The sequence below is a fragment of the Apus apus genome, chromosome 7, assembly GCF_020740795.1.
Source record: "Apus apus isolate bApuApu2 chromosome 7, bApuApu2.pri.cur, whole genome shotgun sequence".
Taxonomy (NCBI): domain Eukaryota; kingdom Metazoa; phylum Chordata; class Aves; order Apodiformes; family Apodidae; genus Apus; species Apus apus.
This window is the reverse complement of record NC_067288.1, coordinates 24,641,259-24,660,325: the sequence shown is the minus strand read 5'-3', so window position 1 is coordinate 24,660,325 and position 19,067 is coordinate 24,641,259.

Below are 19,067 nucleotides of genomic sequence, written 5' to 3'. Positions count from 1 at the left end.
CCTTAACTGTGCTAATCGCAGTAAACTAGATTGAGCCTGAAACACTTCAATCCGCCACCACATCTATACATACTGAAGTAAAGAGAAACCATTTGCAGTCATTACACCGGTGAATTTAACCTTTTCTTTCTGCTTCTCACACATCTGACGCAATCAAAGCCCCTCAATCTACTCGGTCATTAAAGGTCGTTAGTGCAGAGGCAGCGGCAAGCACTGCAGCTGCAGCCCCAGGGTCACTGCCCCCCCTCCTGCCTGCAGCCCCCCCCCCTCCTGCCTGCAGCCCCCCCCCTCCTGCCTGCAGCCCCCGGACCGCTGCCCCCCCCCCCCCCCCATCCTGCCCGTGAGCAGCGCCTGCGAATCCCGGGGCACACGGGGGCACAAAGAAAACTCCGGCGAAGACGTTTTCCTTTCGAAAACGCTACTTTCGGAAACACCGCGCAGCGCCACCGCTACCGAACCCCCCCGCCTCCGGAGCAGAACCCCGCACGCAGGGCGGTGCGGGGCGGGCGGCCGCCCCAGCCCGGGCAGGCTCCACCGCCCGGACCCCCCGCCCGTCGCGCCGTGCGGCTCCCGGCGGCCACGACCCGCCGCCGCGCCCGGCGCACTCGACGCTCCGAGGGAGGTCGAGCCGGGGGATGGGGGGGGGGGGGTCTCTCGGCTGGCGGCCGCCCCGCGCCCCGGCACCCCCCACCGAGAAGCGGGGGGGGGGGAGACCCCGGCGCGCCCCCTCCCCGCCGCCATCCCGGGAAAGCACGTTCACCCCCCTGGCTTCCGCGGCTGCCGGAGCAGCGGGGACCGCGCTCCCGCGTCCCCCCCCCCGCGCCGCCCCCCGCGGGCTCCTCACCGCGCTTTGCACGCGCATCTTCCGCCGCGGGGGGAAGCACGAGACGCGCGCGGCCGGGCAGCGCGCGACGGCAGCACGTGGCGGTGGCGGCCACGGGGTCTCCCGCGCAGCCGAGCGGGGCGGGGCGCGGCGCAGCGCTACGGAGCGGCGTGAGGCGGCGCCGCCATCTTGGCAGCGCCCGGGGGGAGAGGGACGGAGCGAGCGGGGAAGGGCGTTTTATCTTCCGCGGGCGCGTTGGGAAATCAGGAGCAGCTGGGGGAATTCATGGGGGAGTTAGGAGGGCAGCTGGGGTGGGCGAGAGGGCACCGGTGTGGGTGGGTGAGCCCCCTGCGGCGCGGGTGCGTGGGGGCAAGGCCTGCAGCCAGGGGAGCGTACCCAGGGGGTCTGCACCGCTCTGCTCCCTCCCGGGGCTGCCGCGCATCCAGGTGCCTCGCGATTTGGAAGTGAAAATCAATAAGGTGCAGCAGGCTGGATGGGATTTGTTCAGATCTTCTGCTTGGAGGTGCTTCAGGTCCGTGTGGCCAGGTCTGTGACCCTCGCCGATAAAGATGTGCAAAGAAGAATTTCGAGTAGGTTAAAAAACCTCTTTTTCAATCAATGTTCAAGGAAAGGATAAAGTGATGTGACACAAATGTATGATCGTATGCTGCAAATAGAACATTGTGGGAAGCTTTCCCTTAAACATAAGCTTTGTCCTATATTTTTTCAAACAGTTTATTTCCTTGCTGTGTAGGTCATTCTTAACATTAGGCTAAATTTAGCTGAAAATACAGCACCAGTGAAGACAGACGGTCTCAAAAAGCTGAGTTAGGCTCACAGCCTCAACTGCGTGGCCTGGTCAAGAGGCTGGATGCAAAACTATTTTTATTTACACTGCCCCCCCCAGGGAGGTTGGTTAAATGTGACAAAATCTCATCTGTTTAAATAAAATAAATTGTGTCTAGGAAATTAAAAAATGTTATAGGTTAAAAAGTGTGGCTTGCCTGGAATACTCTGGCGCTGCCAGCCACGTATACAACTTGCATTAATTTCAAGGATGTTCTACCACAAAGTGAGGAAAGACTACAGCTCTAGTATCTTGGGCTTTTTGAAGATCTCTACCTGAAACTCCAAAACAGTGCTCTAATCTCTGCTGCCAGTAAGGATGGCAAAATTAGTGCTTGCTTATGCCCTTCGATTTTCAGTTCTTTGTGCATAAATTTAGCTGTGGGTGGAGTATCCTGAGCCAGAGTTCTCTGTGTATGTTCTACATACAGAATGACGGACAATGAGTTACGTTTGCTAGCAAATACTGGATTGGAATAATCCGTTTCAGAGATTAGCATAGCAACAATATGCTTGTTTGGCTTCATCTGTCTATCAGTTTAGTAAAAATCCTCTTGTTTTGGAGGCACTATCACATACTGAAAGAACCTGTGATGTACTCTGCAGGCATCCCCTAAAATACAGAAATTATTCTAAAAAATGGAGATACAAAATGCTATAGTCAGAAATCCAGCCAAAAGTAAGTTAAGATTTTTAGATATTTTCTTCTGGAAACAAGTTTGACTTTCTTAGTGCACTCTATCTTATACTAAAAATCATCTACCCCCAAGCAGTGTACAGATACCAAAATACTCTCTGAAACAAGGTAGTGTTGCTGTACTTGTAGGTGTGCTGTATCTTTTCTTGCTGTGCATTTTGACAGAATTATGGAAATCCTTCCTGGTTTATAGCCTCTGCAACTTTCTTCTGAAGAGGTGGTATCCTTAAAAATTGAGAAGTCTAGCTCCAAACAACAGTCAAGACAAGGGCATCAATCATTAAATGATAAGGTACAACCCCATTAGGCAACAGCTTTTCTGAAAGCGGCTCACTTTGAAACCCTGTATGCCTAAAGAAAATGACATCTCTTGTGCAGCTTTTTTATTTGCAGTGTACTGATTTTGCTCTCTTTAGTATTTCAGTTACTTGGCTAGATTTTTTAGGTGTCTGGAAGAAAAAAAAATATTTAAAAATGCTACTTAATGCTCAAAAACCTCATATCTACCATTTAATAGTTCCTATCTGATCTGATTATAGTGCAAATATTTCTCCACAGGTGTAGCAAAAGGTCTACTTTGTTGTACAACTAATGACCATTATGTGGAATTTGCTTGATGATACAGCTTTATATTCAGAGGGTATTCCTAACTGCCATTTAAAAAGATAATATAAAATAGTAATAAAAAGTCTTCTGTACTTCTTGAAAAGTGTAAAGCCCAATATCGTTATTCAGAAAAGAGAATTCTAGGTAGATCTGCCCAAATATGAAGAAATGCGAAGGTTTCTTAAAATTGAATAGTGCTAATGCATGATTTAGGTATTTACTATGGAAAATAAAAGATTTAGTTCATTTTCATGTTACTTCATATACATATTGTTACTTCATACATACAACAAAAACGGCTTCTAAAATAAGAACTTACGTTTCTCCTTCAGAAAAATGTCGTATGTTGTAGGCAATGAAAATGATGGGAAGTCTCAACTCAAAGGGCGTGAGTGCTCATTCTATACATGAATTAGAAAAGCACCTGTGTTGCTTTGTCTATGTGCATCTCTCTCTACCTGAGCATCTAATTCACGTTACTCCTCCCACAATCCGCCCCGTTCCTTTGTCTAATCTGAGCAACCAACAATAGGATCTACAGCGGCTTAGAAACCTGGACTGAGCGGAGGGGGCATGTTTGCTAATGAGAAGTGGTTTCCTTAGTTCCCTGTTAAAATCGTAACACCCAATGCAGAATTTTGCTTATATTGTTTATGATGAAACAGCAGGACTAGCTAAAGTCAGATGGTGACAAAATCAGATCTCTTCACTGTGTTATTAGGGCATAATGATGAAATTGCCTGATCAGAATATAGCATTCTGAATCAATATACTGTTAATGCAATACCAGTGTTTTTAGAACAAATAGCAAATGCTGTCAGAAGTAAATATGTATGAAAGAGTATAAGTGCTTTTTCAAGGTAAGTGTAGAAAGCCATTACAAAGCTTATCTTTGCAACTGACCTATAAAAGCTCTAAACACATCAAAGGCTCTGAGGACATCAGATAGGAACTTTTAATTCTTCACACAGTCAAAACTCCCGTGAAGCCAATGTCCCAGGATCACAGCTCTGGGTATGCTCAGTAATACTAATGGAACTCAGACTTACACAGGCAGCTTCATTCAGAATTTTCATTTAATTAATGTCACAATTTATTAAGTAGTGATTTCTTGTAGTGATTTAAAAAAAAAATTACTGAATGTAAGGCAACATGGGCTTTTAGAACAGGATTTCTTGGAGGTTTTATTATTACAGAACAAAAAGACTTTTTAAAATGTAGCTGTAATGCTTCTGCTTCAAGACAGCAACTTTTTGTTTACAGTTGGCAGGTTAACAGGTTATACTTGTGTTACAGGTAATGACAACTGAAAGATCTTCCAGGTAAAAATTCTAGACATCTGTAGCAATCTCAGATTTTAGCAGCAAACAATTTTTCCTATCTTTTTGCCTAGCTCTATCCATAATGCATTTAATCAATCATAGCACTGTTAATTTGAGTTAGTATGGCTTTTTGATTTTTAAAAATACTATGCAAAGATGTGCTTTACTATAAATACTTAACAAGTCTTCCAGATATCATAAGCTACCAAATACAGACGGGATGAAAATGATTTAGCCTGAATCATTTAGCCTTAAGGCTCCTGCAGGTTTTATTCAGATTCAAAATAGTACGAGTGGGAAGGAGGAGATAAATAAAACATTTCTTTCAGAAAGTAGGTGACTTTGACAGAGCACTGATTTAAACCATGAAAACTCACAGATCAGAAGAATATTGTTAAGAAGTGAGGCTGATGAACACTCAACACCAGGCCCCCAAGTGGTGCATATCAGTCAATTTATGCTTTCCCTTTAATGATCATTGCACCTTCTCTGAAGTTCTGTACATAATGTAGTCAGTGATTCCCACTGTTGTATCACAGTCACTCCAACATATTTTTACACCACTCGTTGAATATTTCAGTAAAGGTCTAATCTCATTTGGATTTATTACGATTTATCTTGGATTAAACACTTATCTGCTAAGGATTATGACCTATACTGTGAGGTACTGATGAACCATTGGAGTTCAGGAATCTGTAAGCACATTAGAATGAATCAGCAATATTATTTTTTGACACCGTCTTCACGTTATCTTTTTTCAATCGACTGTGCAGCATTCATACAGATAAGTATCTCATTTTCATTTAATATAAGCAGTAACCTGGAAAGCTCTTAGCATCCAGTAGGAGCAAAGCTGCATTTAATTAGGAGCAGCTTAAAAGATCAGGCCTCAGAGCCACATGACTTCATATTCATTCTTCCCTCAACAGTGAAACATTACTGACTTTTTAAATATCTGTTTTTTGAAATGTATTTTGGTGAGTCTTTGGTTGAGTACCCCAGCTTTCTACTTTACCTGATTTGCACAGCTGGGAGTGGAAAAAGTGCAAGGATACGTTGTTTGTTTATTACCTTTCAGGAATTTAAAGATACTTTTCTTCTTTGAATAGGTTTGAACTGCTTCCTCTATTTATAAACATGGTACTACATCTCAGGAAGAGTACTAGATTTCTAGTGTGATTTGAAGAAGTTGGTCTTTGGCTTTAATTTATGGCAAAGCCACCCATCTGTGCTGTAGTTGCTCCCTAGTAGGGTCCTAGCTATTTTCATGCTTAATAATTTTCTATATTTATCATATCTTAGCAATTGCATTTTATGCCACTTTAATTGCAGGAAAGTTAGAGAATTCCAGTGGCCACTTCAATTTTTTACATACATTTTCCTTATGGCTTGAGTTTTTCCTTCACGGTGATACAACTCAAAGAAGGTTTAAATACTTTAAGACAGTTTTCATAATATTGGAAATAGGACTTTGGGTATGAAACTGCAGGATTTAATGTGTTACACACTTACTAAAGGAATTAGGAAGAAAATATATGGTTCACTTCCCCTATACGTTTCTACTAATTGCTAAATACTGTCATGTTGAGAAAGTGCAGTGATGTAACAAATGACTATACTGTAATTATTGTTAATTTTGAGGGTTGGCTGCAATGTTTTACTTGCTAACCAAGGAGTTCACAATATGAATGTAAAGGGATGAAACCCAGGATTGTAAAAGGACACTAGTTCCCGTGTGTCTGACTTCATTTAATGGAGTAATGTAATTACATTTTGTTTTTCATGAGAACAGTTCAAAATTCATATTTCTTACAAGTATTGGGTTATAGCATGTTTGTTGTTTTTTTTTAATCAATTTGCATTACGGTTTCTTATCCAATAATGTTCAGGAACTGCAGACTCAGGGACACAGCAGCTCTTGTGAAACCAGAGCTCATATTTCAGTTATGCAAGGAAAGGATTCAGCTGATGAACAATTAGATGAAACAGAAGACAGAAATAGTTGAGCATAGAAAAGGATTGATCTACCATAACTAAAAACATTGATGAATAAGCTTTAGAGAGATACAATAAAAAAACAGAATTCTTTTCCAGTACTTTTCCTGTAAAATACAAACCAGAAACCATCTAAATTCAGAAGAGAAAGGTTCCATGACACAATGAAATTCAAGGGTGAATGTGCAAGCAAGGAAAAATAGTTGGGAAAAGGTATTTTCTGGTAATGGGATGGCTTAGCATTGCAGGGGAATTGAGGATCAGCATGCACAGGATATTGGTCTTCAATCTGCTTCTAAGATACAAGGATGAGGAGAAGGTTTATTTACTTTCTTTTGACAGCCCAGAATTACACATGTGAAGTGACAACCCCAAGAATGGGATGGATGGCAATGTCTAACACTGAAAGGACTCTTACATGTACTTGGAATCATAGAATTATTCAATTGGAAGGGACCTTAGGAGGCTTTCTAGAGCAAACTCCTGCTCAGATGAGGGTCGACACTTGTGAGAAACATTTGTCGCGTCAGTGAGCAGGCCCACACAGATCCTTCAGCGAAGCACAGTTTATTTACATCCTTGCAAGAATGGGTGACCTAAGCAAATAGGCACACCTATAGCAAGGTGAATAACGGTTTATATTCCCTATTCCCGACGCAAAATTCCCTCCCCTGTTTCCCCACTGGCTGAGTACTCCAGGGTTTACAGCCTATCCGACGCATCAAATTATCCTATAAGTTTCCCACCCCTGTTTACACATTCCATTCTAGCAGTTTACTTTTTACCTTTTAAGGTAAAATTTTGACCTTTCTTGCCCCCTTGGCTGTCTTCCCAATTAACAATCTACTGGTATCATCCTGCCCTGAAGAGCAGCATAGAAGTAGCTTTGTTCGGCCTTATCTTGGGCCATAAATCCTTCTCCATGTTCAGATTCCCCAGATGGAGCCCAATTAAGTCCCTCAGTTTCTTGGCCTGCAAACCACTCCAGGTGTCATTGGAACGTGTAGATATCTCACTTATCTCAAACAAACTATTATATTCCTAACACTAAAGTATATATATTTATGTGCTCAAACAAACTATATATTCCTAACACTAGAATATATATATATATGTGAACCAAACCAACACTACGTTTCTAACACTAGAATGCAAAATCAACACTACATTTCATTTCTAACACACTGAACTCACATCATCAGTTTAGGACTTGATGCAGAGAAGTTTTAAAACCTTCAAGAATGGAGGCTCCCCAGTCTCTCTGGGAAATCTGTTCCAGTGCTTAAATATCCTTGTATTTAATTATTTTTTTTCCTGCATATTCGGTTGCACCTTATTAATAAGCCTAACTCCCATCTTTTTGGGAACCTGCTGCAGAGGTATGGGCAGGTTGTTTTTAGGTGTTTTGGAAGCTTCCCCTAGTTCAATGCCTTCTGCAACCCTGACAAAGTCGTGCTTTGTGTTCTTCTCCAGGCCACTGACAAGAGATACACAATGACACGGGTCCAAGGGTGAACTCCCAAGGGACACCACTTGTGAGCAGCTGTCAGGTGAAGTATCAGTTGTCAGCCCATTGTGCCCATCAAGATAGGTTTTCACCCATTTATTGCCAAGGCAAGCCTTGGTAAATCCATGCTGGCTACTGCTTCTAATCACCTTCCCTTCTTCAAAAATGGCTCCCATGGAGGTGCAGCATTACTATCCCAGTGAACAAGCAGACTATGAGTGGCCTGTAGTTCCCTGGATCATCCTTGCCTTTCTTTAGCATTATAGGCTTTTGGGTAGATTTAAGTGTGAAATCAGTCTTTCACTTCACAGTTAAGAGATTAGACATAGTCCAAAGTTATATGCTCCGAAAAAACTGGGACTAAAGAGTCTATAAACAGTTATTGATCTCCACATGCTACTGAGGAAATTTTCCAAGATCAGTGACAGCTTGGAAATGACTGGCATTTAAAAATTATAGATCACTACTTCACTTTTTTGGCATTTACAGTCTTGCATTATGGCAGTGAACACATTGGATGTGTGGATAAAAAAAAACCCCAACAAAATGCTTTTAGCATTTTAGCATTTTTTGTTTGAGCAATATCAAAGATATAAACTTCTTGATACAATTCAAAATAATGGGTTTGTTTATTAAAGATACCTACCCATTAAAATGAAGTTAGGATGAGAAAAATGCTTGTTTGTGTGAAAATAATACCTGCTTTCTCAACAACAGCATCTCCTGAGGTTTCTTTGATTCATACCTGATTATTTTAATGACTAAACCAAGTTTTAACTCCTGTTAACACTGCAGAATGCAGGGAGTTATAGGAGAGTAAAAAGCATTTTGCCCTCTTAAGTCCTTGTCAACAAAACTCTCAGTTATGATTATTGTGGAATTATCTACAGTGGAGAGATTGGTCTTAAGTCATTGTCCTGTGTAGAGATGGTCAGAGCCTCTGGTCAGCCACTGAAATTTCATTATCATTTGGCAGGAGCCGGGTGGATGCTTTCCTACAAAAGGGCAAGGGTATGTGGAAGGAAAAGATGTGCTTACAATATGCTAGTTAACACATGCTAAAATCACCTCTTTGTTGGAGAAGACGAAATGTCTGGAAATCCCAAGCTTGTTTTCTGCTGCCCTGGGCTGGAAGGACCTCAAATTGTTAACACAGTGATTCTTCCAGCTGATGAAGGATCTGCTTGGATGCGCTCTGAAGGATGTTGGATATGCCTTGGCTGGAAAAATGCTGTGTTTTATTTATTTGTGGAGGATAAAAAAGACAGTGAAATGGTGGGAGTGGTGACTCAGGTGATCTTTAGAGAAAAAAATAATGTAAACATGAATTGAAGATGAGCTCCATGTACTTCCAGGTGTAAAACTAATTAGCAGTCCCAGAGTTCATAATTTACTGTATCAGATTTCTGCATGGCAAAAATATATGTTTTAAAAAATATTTTAAAAATTGACTAATAAGATTAGCTGGCTAATAATGTTTTAATGCAAGAAGTACATAATAGAAAATACTGTTAAATCTGAATCTAGAAAGCAAAACCAAACATAGCAAACAATAGGCTGATTTGAGTGATGAACTCTTGAGTACAGACTTAAATTGTTCAAGGTACAACAGATTTTATTTTATTTCCCTGACAGCATCATTTCATCCACAGTCTCTCATGATGTGAATTACATAAAGGTATGTATTTTGCCTTCTCAGCTACATTTAGGGAATGATTTGTGATTACTTGTCTAGGATTAGGAGTACAGAGACTGTTTCAAATGTCTCTTGAAATATGTGGTATTGCAAACAACGGATATGAAATGAGATTCACACACATAGCTCTGCTGGTGGCCAAGAACTGCGTTGCAATATGCCGGAAATCCAAACATCCTCCTACTCCAAAAGCCTTGCTGACAGATCTACAACAACTTCTTTCTCTTGAAAAAGCTACATGCAGAAGCAGAATAAGAAATAGAGAAGCCTGCTCATTCTGAGAAACTAGTGTAATGTATAAAATGGAAGGTTAAAGATTCCTCATCAATATGAAAATCACACTTCTTTTTGAAAATGTTACAGTTTCAGGTAGCACCTGGATTACTGAAAATCTCCCCCTAAACAGAGAGAGAAAATCTTGTCATCCTTGAAAAAGCAGCAACAGCAAACCTGTAGAATTAGTGTTGTTGTTTTCTGAAAAAGCAGCAACAGCAAACCTGTAGAATTAGTGGTGTTGTTTTCTTGTATAGCTTTTAGACCTACAAATCACTTGGCTTCTGCATAAGTACAAGGGTGTGCGTTTATGGAGCTTGATACAGAAATAGAACCTTGGTTCAGCAGATCCTCCTTTGTTGGAAAACCAATTAAAAAAGCAAACACAAGGGAACAGAAAAACAAGTAACTTTTACAGGGATGTATATTTTAAATGGAGCATACTTTGCAAGAAGTGCTGTGTTAGATGCTAGGTATTTTAATTAGCTGTTTAGAAAAATCAGGTTGACAGTGTCCTTTAATTAGTAGACATTGACTTATTCCACGTGTATTATGGCATAGTGAATCTTATTAAGATAAATGTTTCTCTCTGAAGATATGGGAAAAAAATCCACTATCATTTGTTTGCTTACCAGATTGCTCACCATCAATACAGCTGCTATTTAAATGATGAATTTTAGTCACATATTTAATTAGCTAATAGCTGATCTCACTGTAGGGTCTTGATCCTCTTTACATGTGTTCTTTCATCCTGAAAAACTCTTTGGTTGTATCTTGGTTTTGAAGTTTTCGTTTGAAATTGTCCTTGCTATTTTCAAATATAAAATGCAGTAAATTAAATTATTACAAGTAAAAATTATTGTGAAAACATTTAAGGTCTTGAATACAGTTTTGCACCTACTGTTCAGTATAATATATTGCTAGAGGCTATGAATTAAAAAAAATATAAAAAAATTAAAGTTAGATTTTCCACTTGGATTGCTGCAGATATTTGGTTTATGAGGACATGATGTGCACTTGAAAAGGCTTTTAACTGGACTAAGGTTTCAGTGTGTGCTGCTTGGTATGCAGCATTCCCACAGAATTCAAGTTGTGTGAGGGCCATAATTGGAAGGTACAGCAGAGGCACTTTAGCCTATACTGTGTCAAGATAACTATTAAAACACAAATATATATATTTATTTATTAATAGGGTCCAGATGAAAGACAGTAAAGCTCTCATGGACATCACTGGTTTGGAAGAGGACTTCTCGGGAGATTACTTAGTATTAGTTTTCCTATTATGTGACAAATGGTGCTTCTTAATCCCTATGGATTATACCAGTGCGCAGAGCAACATTCAAGGGAAAATATCACTCTTTCTTCATGGAATATGTAGTATATGCCTGGCCTCTGAACATCTTATTTTCCCTACAATTTGCAGAGATATGTCATTCTACCAGTACAAAGAAAATAAGCAAACAGGAAGTTAATAAAGCAGAATTTTCTTTGTTATGGAGACTGCATTTCAATAGATCCTAATGGCAGGTATCATGCTGCCAAGGAGAAACAACACCAGAGTGCTGCAGAAGCTTGAGGCTTTCCTTTGGATAACCTGGGGGCAGTCTGGGGGGGATGAGGTAAACCCAGGTTTTCATCCATTGCAAAACATCTGAAAAGCTATACGAGATGCATTTGTCACTGAATTTGTAGGTATCTGGATGTGTATGTACCTGCTGTTTCATTTCCATTCATTCAACAAAATATATGTAGAAATAACCCTATTACTTGTAAATGAACTTTCTTTAAAAGGACACTTTGAAATAATGTATGGTCAATGATGGGAGTTGGAAACTGCTATAGGCCAGATGGTTCAAAATCAGAGAATTTGCTCTGTGAAAGCAAGGGGTGTGTGAGTGCCTGGAGCTCCACACTGATGAGCGAATCACGTACCCCCAAACAGGGGGGAATATCCGTCAGGATGGTTTTGCTGCTTTCAGTTTCCCAACACATGATGAACAGTAATCAACCTTCAATCTCTATAGAAAATTGGCTGTGTTCCTTAAAGACAGAGTATTCTCTGACCTCTGGAGCATGTTATTACTAAAAGAAGGGCATAATTGACTTTTTGGATTCACAGTTATTTGTTCTTGCTGTTGTGGTCCCATAACAGCATGGATTATAAACCCTATATCCTAGTCATGTGGGCAAAACTCTCTGTTACCTTAGCCCTGCTGTTTAACTAGCTTTTACAATTGAACTTTTGTAATATCCCAATGAATGTTGCCTGAGTAAAGACTTCCCCTTAACCAATTATACCAGATGTTTTTCTGTGAAGGTCCTAATTAAATAGCATCTCTTCTTGTGTTTATTTTAAATCCTGCCTATTGTGTAAATCTCTGTAAGAGTGCAATGCTACACTGGGGCACTACCAACATTTTGGTCACTTTCTGGTTCATTGGCTGGTTGCAGCTGCTCTCCCTAAAAGTTCTTGCTTCCTATATTCAGGACCCAGGAAGGCCCTGAGGGGTGAGCTTGAAACTTGGGAAACCAAATAATTTCCTTGCTCTACAGTGAGCTTCTCAAGTGATGCTAACTCATAGATAATCCCATCAGGATGGTATATTTTAAGGTGGCTGATGGGGTTAACCACTCTAGTGTCCAATCCTGCAGTTTCCAGTACAGAATTTTAACCAAAGATGGAATTGACTTGGAAGCCCTCCTCTACACACATTGCCAAGTTGCAGACACTGTGTCTGGTTTGTGAGCAACTTTACCACTCATTCTAATTTTGGCACAGTTTCAGGCTTGGTCGAGGTTAGCTGCTGTAAACAGTGCTGTGCCCACTACTTAGTCAGACCCTCAGGATACTTTAACATCAGTTCTCCTGTATAATGGAACATTACTTTCTGGCACGTAAGATTTTAAGAGCTTTTATATTCCAGGTGCTCTACTGTAATTTTTTTCTATAGACTCTACATTCAAGGCTGGGGACAGACAATTGGGTATGATTTGGTTTTACTGAATATCCAGCTCTCAGCATTGCCAGTTATAACTTTGGTAATCACAGGGCTCAGAAATACCTAGAATTATGTAATACTTGGCCAAAATACTGAGAAATTAAAGAAAACATGCTGTGTGCTTTATGTCATCAAACACATCAGAGGTTTTAAAGTGTTATTATGAATGTGGTCTTGGTGTAATGTCTTGTCTGCTGACACTAAAGGCAGTTCTCAGCCTATCTCAAGATGGCTGGAGTTTGCATGGGTGGCACTAATCCCTGATCATCTTGCTAACAACCATCATCAGGTACAACATTGTCCTTAGAGGCATAATGACCTTTTTTACTTGAGCGCACATTATTTTGCCACAGCAGATAGTATTTATGACTAGATTCACCAAACAATGCTATTTCCTTGAGTGAAGGTGATGGGCCTTGGTAGGCTCCATAATTTGCTTCACTCTACACCCTGGATTCCACAGAGAACAGCTCTGACTTGTTATTATCTCTTTTCTAAACTTTTGTAGTGCTGCTATGGACTTGGGTTTTCCTTATTGTGCTATTATTATGGAAAACTGGCAAGCCAGCAGTGTTCCTGCACAAGTACAGTGCAAAAACAAAAGGCCTAAGGTGAACTAGGACCTTGACGACTGACAGTCTCAAGCCATCTACTGCACTGAACTCCAGCCCACATGTGAACCAAAGGCAATCTACCTGCAGCCTTAAAACGAATTCCTTGGATTCATTTAAAAGGAAAAAAGGTCATTGTTCATCCACGTGGCTTACATTGGCATAGATCTATTTCATTGCTATCTGAGCACTTGCAGGCCTTCTATATGACAAGATAGTTCCTTGCTACTTGGCGTGAAAAAAAAACCCTAGAGAAGGCAAGTGCATATTAGGGTGAGCCAACTGTTTACCATGATCTGCTAACAAATGTGAAAACTAAAAATGGCCTTTCTGCACTGGGATTTTATCATGTATCAGTTGCCATGTGTTAGCTAACATAAGCTTATTGCACTCTAAAGTAAATTCCTGCAATTTCAGTTTACCTCCTTTCTCCCAGCTGCTACATATAGTAATTGTCTCTCAGTGATTTGCTGCTCCTTTTTCTGTGCCATTGGTACCTTAAGAAATTGTAACTAAAACCAAATAATTTATTTTAAAAGTATGAAACTTATCATGGTTCCTAAATCTATTATGAAGTCTCTTCTAAAGAATTAAATTTCAGTTGGAGGCCGAATAATCAGCTTCAAGACAGCAAACAATTTTTTGTTTTATCTTGTATTAAGTTCTAATCTCTCATCTCTTGAGATGTTCACTAGCTGCATTAAAAGACTTTTAACGGAGTATATGCTAAAAAGGATTACAAAATAGAGAATAGTAGAGCTTACAGAATATTAAAATTCAATGCATTAAATGTGTCTAAATATACAATGTAGGACAGAGTATGGAAAATGTCCATAATGATACAGAAACCTAACACTTAGATGCTAAATAAATTTGAATAAATATATGAAAACATCACATAAGCATGTATTTTAATTTCTAAGCAAAGGTGCAGTAAGCACTGCCACCAGGACTGTATCAGGATCATGTAGAACCCTTGGAAACATCCACAAAGTAACAAAGCATATTTAGCAGCCCTACAATTAGGAACTACTTGAAAGTGCTTTCCCCACTGAGGGCTTCCAGGAAATTGCAGGATTCCAGTGTAGAATTCTCTGGGCCCCTTCTACCTGCCTCTGAATGCACAGAATAGTTATTCTCACTTAGCATGACACTTCAGCTTTGAAATTCTTAAACTGTCTTCATCCACATGTTCAAATCCCAGGAGAACAGACTTAGCCCTTCATCTTTATTCCCAAATAAAGTGCACTTTTCTCATATATGTCTGTATACCTTTCTGATGGGAACTTTAAAAAGAAGGTTTTTTATTTCCTGAAAATAATTCTAAGCCACCAGTGTTGCAATAGCAAGAGTTTACTCCTGTCCTTGGGTAACATTTGCTTTTCCATTCTGTGCCAAGGTGGCTGGCACTGACCTTTCTTTCCTTTCCTAGTCAAATCCAGGGCGTAAGTGCACAGTGGCAACCAAGCACTCATCAAAGCTCTGCTCTGCTTAGAAGAACAGTGGAAGAGGGAGCATGACATGTTGGCAGTCCTCTGCATTTACAAGCTCAAAAATGCTTCTGGAAGAGTGGAAAAGCGAGGTTGTGTTAAAAATCCAGGAGTCACGAAGAGCTCACCTCTCATACTCAGTCTGGTTGTAATTCACAGACTGGGTTCCTTCAGGCTGAGAGTTTCTTTGTGTAATTACACGATATTGATGCACATCCATGAGGACAATCGTTAGGAACAAACAGGTCAAAATCTCCATAAAATGTAAAATTAAAAAAAAAAAACACATTTCCAGGAGTGAAATGAGCTGATGCGACGCCTGCATGGGCACAAATTGATCCAAGTTTTGTGATCATGGTGTCTCAGGTTCCCTATCAGTTATCTCAGCATAACTTTTTGATTATTTCTGAAATCATGCACAGAATGAGGGGAGACATAATTTGACCTTTCCAGGCTTGCTGCATTTTTATTTTTCCTAAGCTTAGAAATAATACAGGAAAACCCAAGAGGTAATACTATTTTTGTATAGAATGTCTGAGGTTATACTAGGCATGTTCAGAATACATTAAAGATACTGTCCTGACACCAGAAATTTACAATCTGCTTTTAGATATTACATAACTAATGAGAGCAATAAATGCTGGGAGAAAGAGTGGATGAAGGTTACAATAATAAGATTATAGCATTCCTTCACTATGTAGGCACCTTTTAAAATTCACTTCAATTTTGCTACCTTAGTCTAGGCTTTGGTTTTCATTTTGGCTCTGCTCTTTCCTTTATCAGATTTAATTATCTGTCTGAATACACCAGACTGTAACATCCTGGTTAAAAGCTCTGACCAGACTTTTTTTTCTTTTTTTTTTTCTCTTTTTAATTATTATTTTTAAAATTACTTTTACCTACTTGCTTGCAGAGCCAACATCAATGGCCTGTTTGTAGGAGAAACATTGTCATGTCCTTTTCTCTATAGCAGTCAAAGCTGAAGTACTGATAGAACAGATACCTGAGAGTTCATGCAGTACTTTCAATAGGGCAAGTGATACAAAATCAGCAATTACATGATTTCTACACAATTACACTTGGGATTTTTAAATCCCCACTTGGAAGAACCATACCACACACCACATACAACAAGTGGCCTGTGAAACTCATGCAAAACGTGTTAATATTAGATCTTCTCATTCTTATCCAGTCTCAACAGTCACTTAAATATGATTTGTGAAAAATCAATAATGGTACCTAACTTGGCTTTTTTGTAATGTATAAAAAAGGGTGTTTTCTGCCAATTTTGTAAAAAACCCTCTGAAAAGATCAGGATTGTAAAATTGGATTTGTATTGATTTTCTTGGAAGATCTTTGGGGTTTCAACAGATACCTATTGACAGCAGCCACCTCTAGTTGAATTGAAAGTATTGAATATGTCATGCAAATAATTCTATCTTCAACATATTTGAATTATACTCATGTTAAAAAAAAAAAAAAAAAAGTGATCAGAAATCTTTTTTCCTTTCAGTCTTTGCTCTTCTGGTATTATGCCTTCTCACCTTCTTTAGTCACCACACATACTTGCAGGCTGCAGACAAAAAAAGGAATATCCAATGTTTCAAAAACAAGCACAGATAAAAAAGCAAAGCATACTCAAGTCCTTATAGGTTATAAATAAATAGAAAAATGTCACAAATCCCTCTTTAGAAAAAAATTATTTCTCAATATTTTTAATGAAGGGAGTTGTCAGCCACATTAGTTTTTATGTAAATTTACCTAAGCTGATGAATCATAACTAAATTATTGCCTAATCTTCCTGGTTTTGGCCAGCATTTAATTTTTATTTCTGATGCCGCCATTTCTTCTTTGTTTATACAATGGATTTTAAGAGCCCACTCCAGAACCCATAACTAACCCAGTGAAAAGAGGGGGCCTGCTTCCAGTCACAGTCCAGCACAAGAAGTGGATGCAAGAGACAGAGTAGGACAACACTCGTCACCATGACAGACAGTCATCCTGGCATACAGCTGACTGTTCATTATCTCCTTCAGTAGACATCACAGCACAGGAGATTTTTGGGGAGGAATTTGAAGGAGGAAAATGAGGTGAGCAGAAGTGAGAAGCAGCAGTGAAGGAAAGCATGAAGGTGCTGGTTTGGAAATGTAACAAGTAGAGTTATTACTGAATGAAATGGGGGTGAGAGGGAAGACCTTGATTTCTCTATAGGATATTAAAAGATGATAAGGTGGGAATAAGTGGTAAAGAGCCACAGAAGTGAAGTAGCTGTTGCTTGCTGAGATGCTGGAGGAGGGGGGATACACTGAAATAAGGAATATGGATGAAACGATGATTATGAAGATAACCACGCAGCGGTGTTTTGCAAGGGTGTTCTGTTTTTCTTTCTTGCTTTGTGATGTTCAAAATTAGATGATTAGCTTTGGAAGAGCAGGGACCAAAGATGTCTTTGTACTAATGAGCACCCTGCCACATTTTGAGGTGTTCTACAGAGGCGTAAATAAAAATGAGCAACTGTTTCTCCTGATTAATACTTCCCGCATTCTTCAGCCCTTACTCTTCAAGTTACACCATTCAGTTATCTTTCTGTTTTCAAAAGAACTTTCTATATGAACTTTCCAGTTCTCTCTGTCAAATTATCTTACTGTTTTTGGAAAGACTGCACATCATCTATATTTAACACCATTTCAGCTTGGTGACTATAACATAGCATTAAACGCAGACTAAAAAAAAATGAGTGTGGCATTTCTAGGTTTTTCAAGTGTGTTAGCTCAGAAGAGCTAATTTGACTGGAAAAAGTGCTTTCCCCCAAATGTCTTGGATTTCAGTAGACCTCCTTGCAGGTGTTTGAGTTAATAGAACAGCAGTTAGATGCAAAAGGCCTTTGGATTTGTGGTCACCATAGAAGTGAGTCTCTCAGAGAAACCCGAATAAAGAGATCATCTCAAGAACTGATATGGAAGGTTTCTCCACAGGCACTTAATTCTTAGAAATTTAGAGATGAAAAATGCTATATGAGTATTAATAGACAGGAATGAAATATAGATGAGGGGACACTAAAGCTGGAATAGCAAGTAGAACAAAGAGAATAAGGGGATGTGGGGACATGATAAGAAACCAGACTAGAGCTGCAGACTTGAACAAAACTGTCTAAGACCTAAAAAAAAAAAAAAAGAGAGAAAAAAGAAAATAAGAAAGTTTAGATAAAGGAATGAAGAGGTAAGTAATAAGAGAAATTATTTGAAGGAGGGCTGGGGTCAGATGTGGCTATCAGGGAACCTAAAGGAAAGGGGTTATATCAGGGTAAAGGATGGCCAGAAGCAAAAAAGTGTCCAAGAAACTGATTCAGATATGGTCACACTTTCTTAGAGGAAGAGGAGGCCAGACTTGGCAACAGTCTAGGCAAGTAAATTAATTTTTTTTAACAGACAGATGGGTAGGAGGTATTGAAGCTCACATCCATGGAGAGATTCTAGGAGAGCATGTTTTTGTCTGTGTCAAGCCTGAATTGGTGCTGATGATGTTTCCCAATGGATGTGCAAGAATATTAAATATAAACAATCAGCCATGAGATCTGAATGGACAGATCAGAGGACATGTGGCATATTCTGAATAATGATGTCCCAGGATCATTTGCCCAGCAACAGACAAAGAAGAGCAAAGGGCCTGGCTGATCTGCTAGCTTGGAGAAAGAGTTTAAGGGAGAGGATGTGGAAGTGTGTGTATACTTGTTGCAGTTCACTGCCAGCAGCCAGACAGATCATCCTTGGTGCTATGTGAGTGACCACCTGTAGTTCATAAAGACTGCAGAGGGAGAAGTCTAGGAGTATTTTTCAGAGCTTGGATTTAGGTGGTCCTTGCCAAGCAAAGAACAGTATTTGTGCTCTGATATTCTTCTGTGCAAGGGTGTATCTTCTACCCCCATCACAAAGCCCCCTTGGTACACCACTTTAGACAGGTATTTCATCAAGTCACTTTCACAGGACTGTGGTTAAAGTAATATTAAATTAGCTTATATAATACTAAAGTAAGATACTGGGAGTGAAAAGAACTAGATGAAGGAAAGAGGACTAAGTGCCACTGAAAAAAAAGGAAACAGCAAAGGAAGAGAAACCACAAAAATAGACACTGCAAAAATAACCAGAGAACTATGAACTGAAACAAGAATGAAGAAGGCTGCAAAAGCCAGGGAGAAAGGAAGG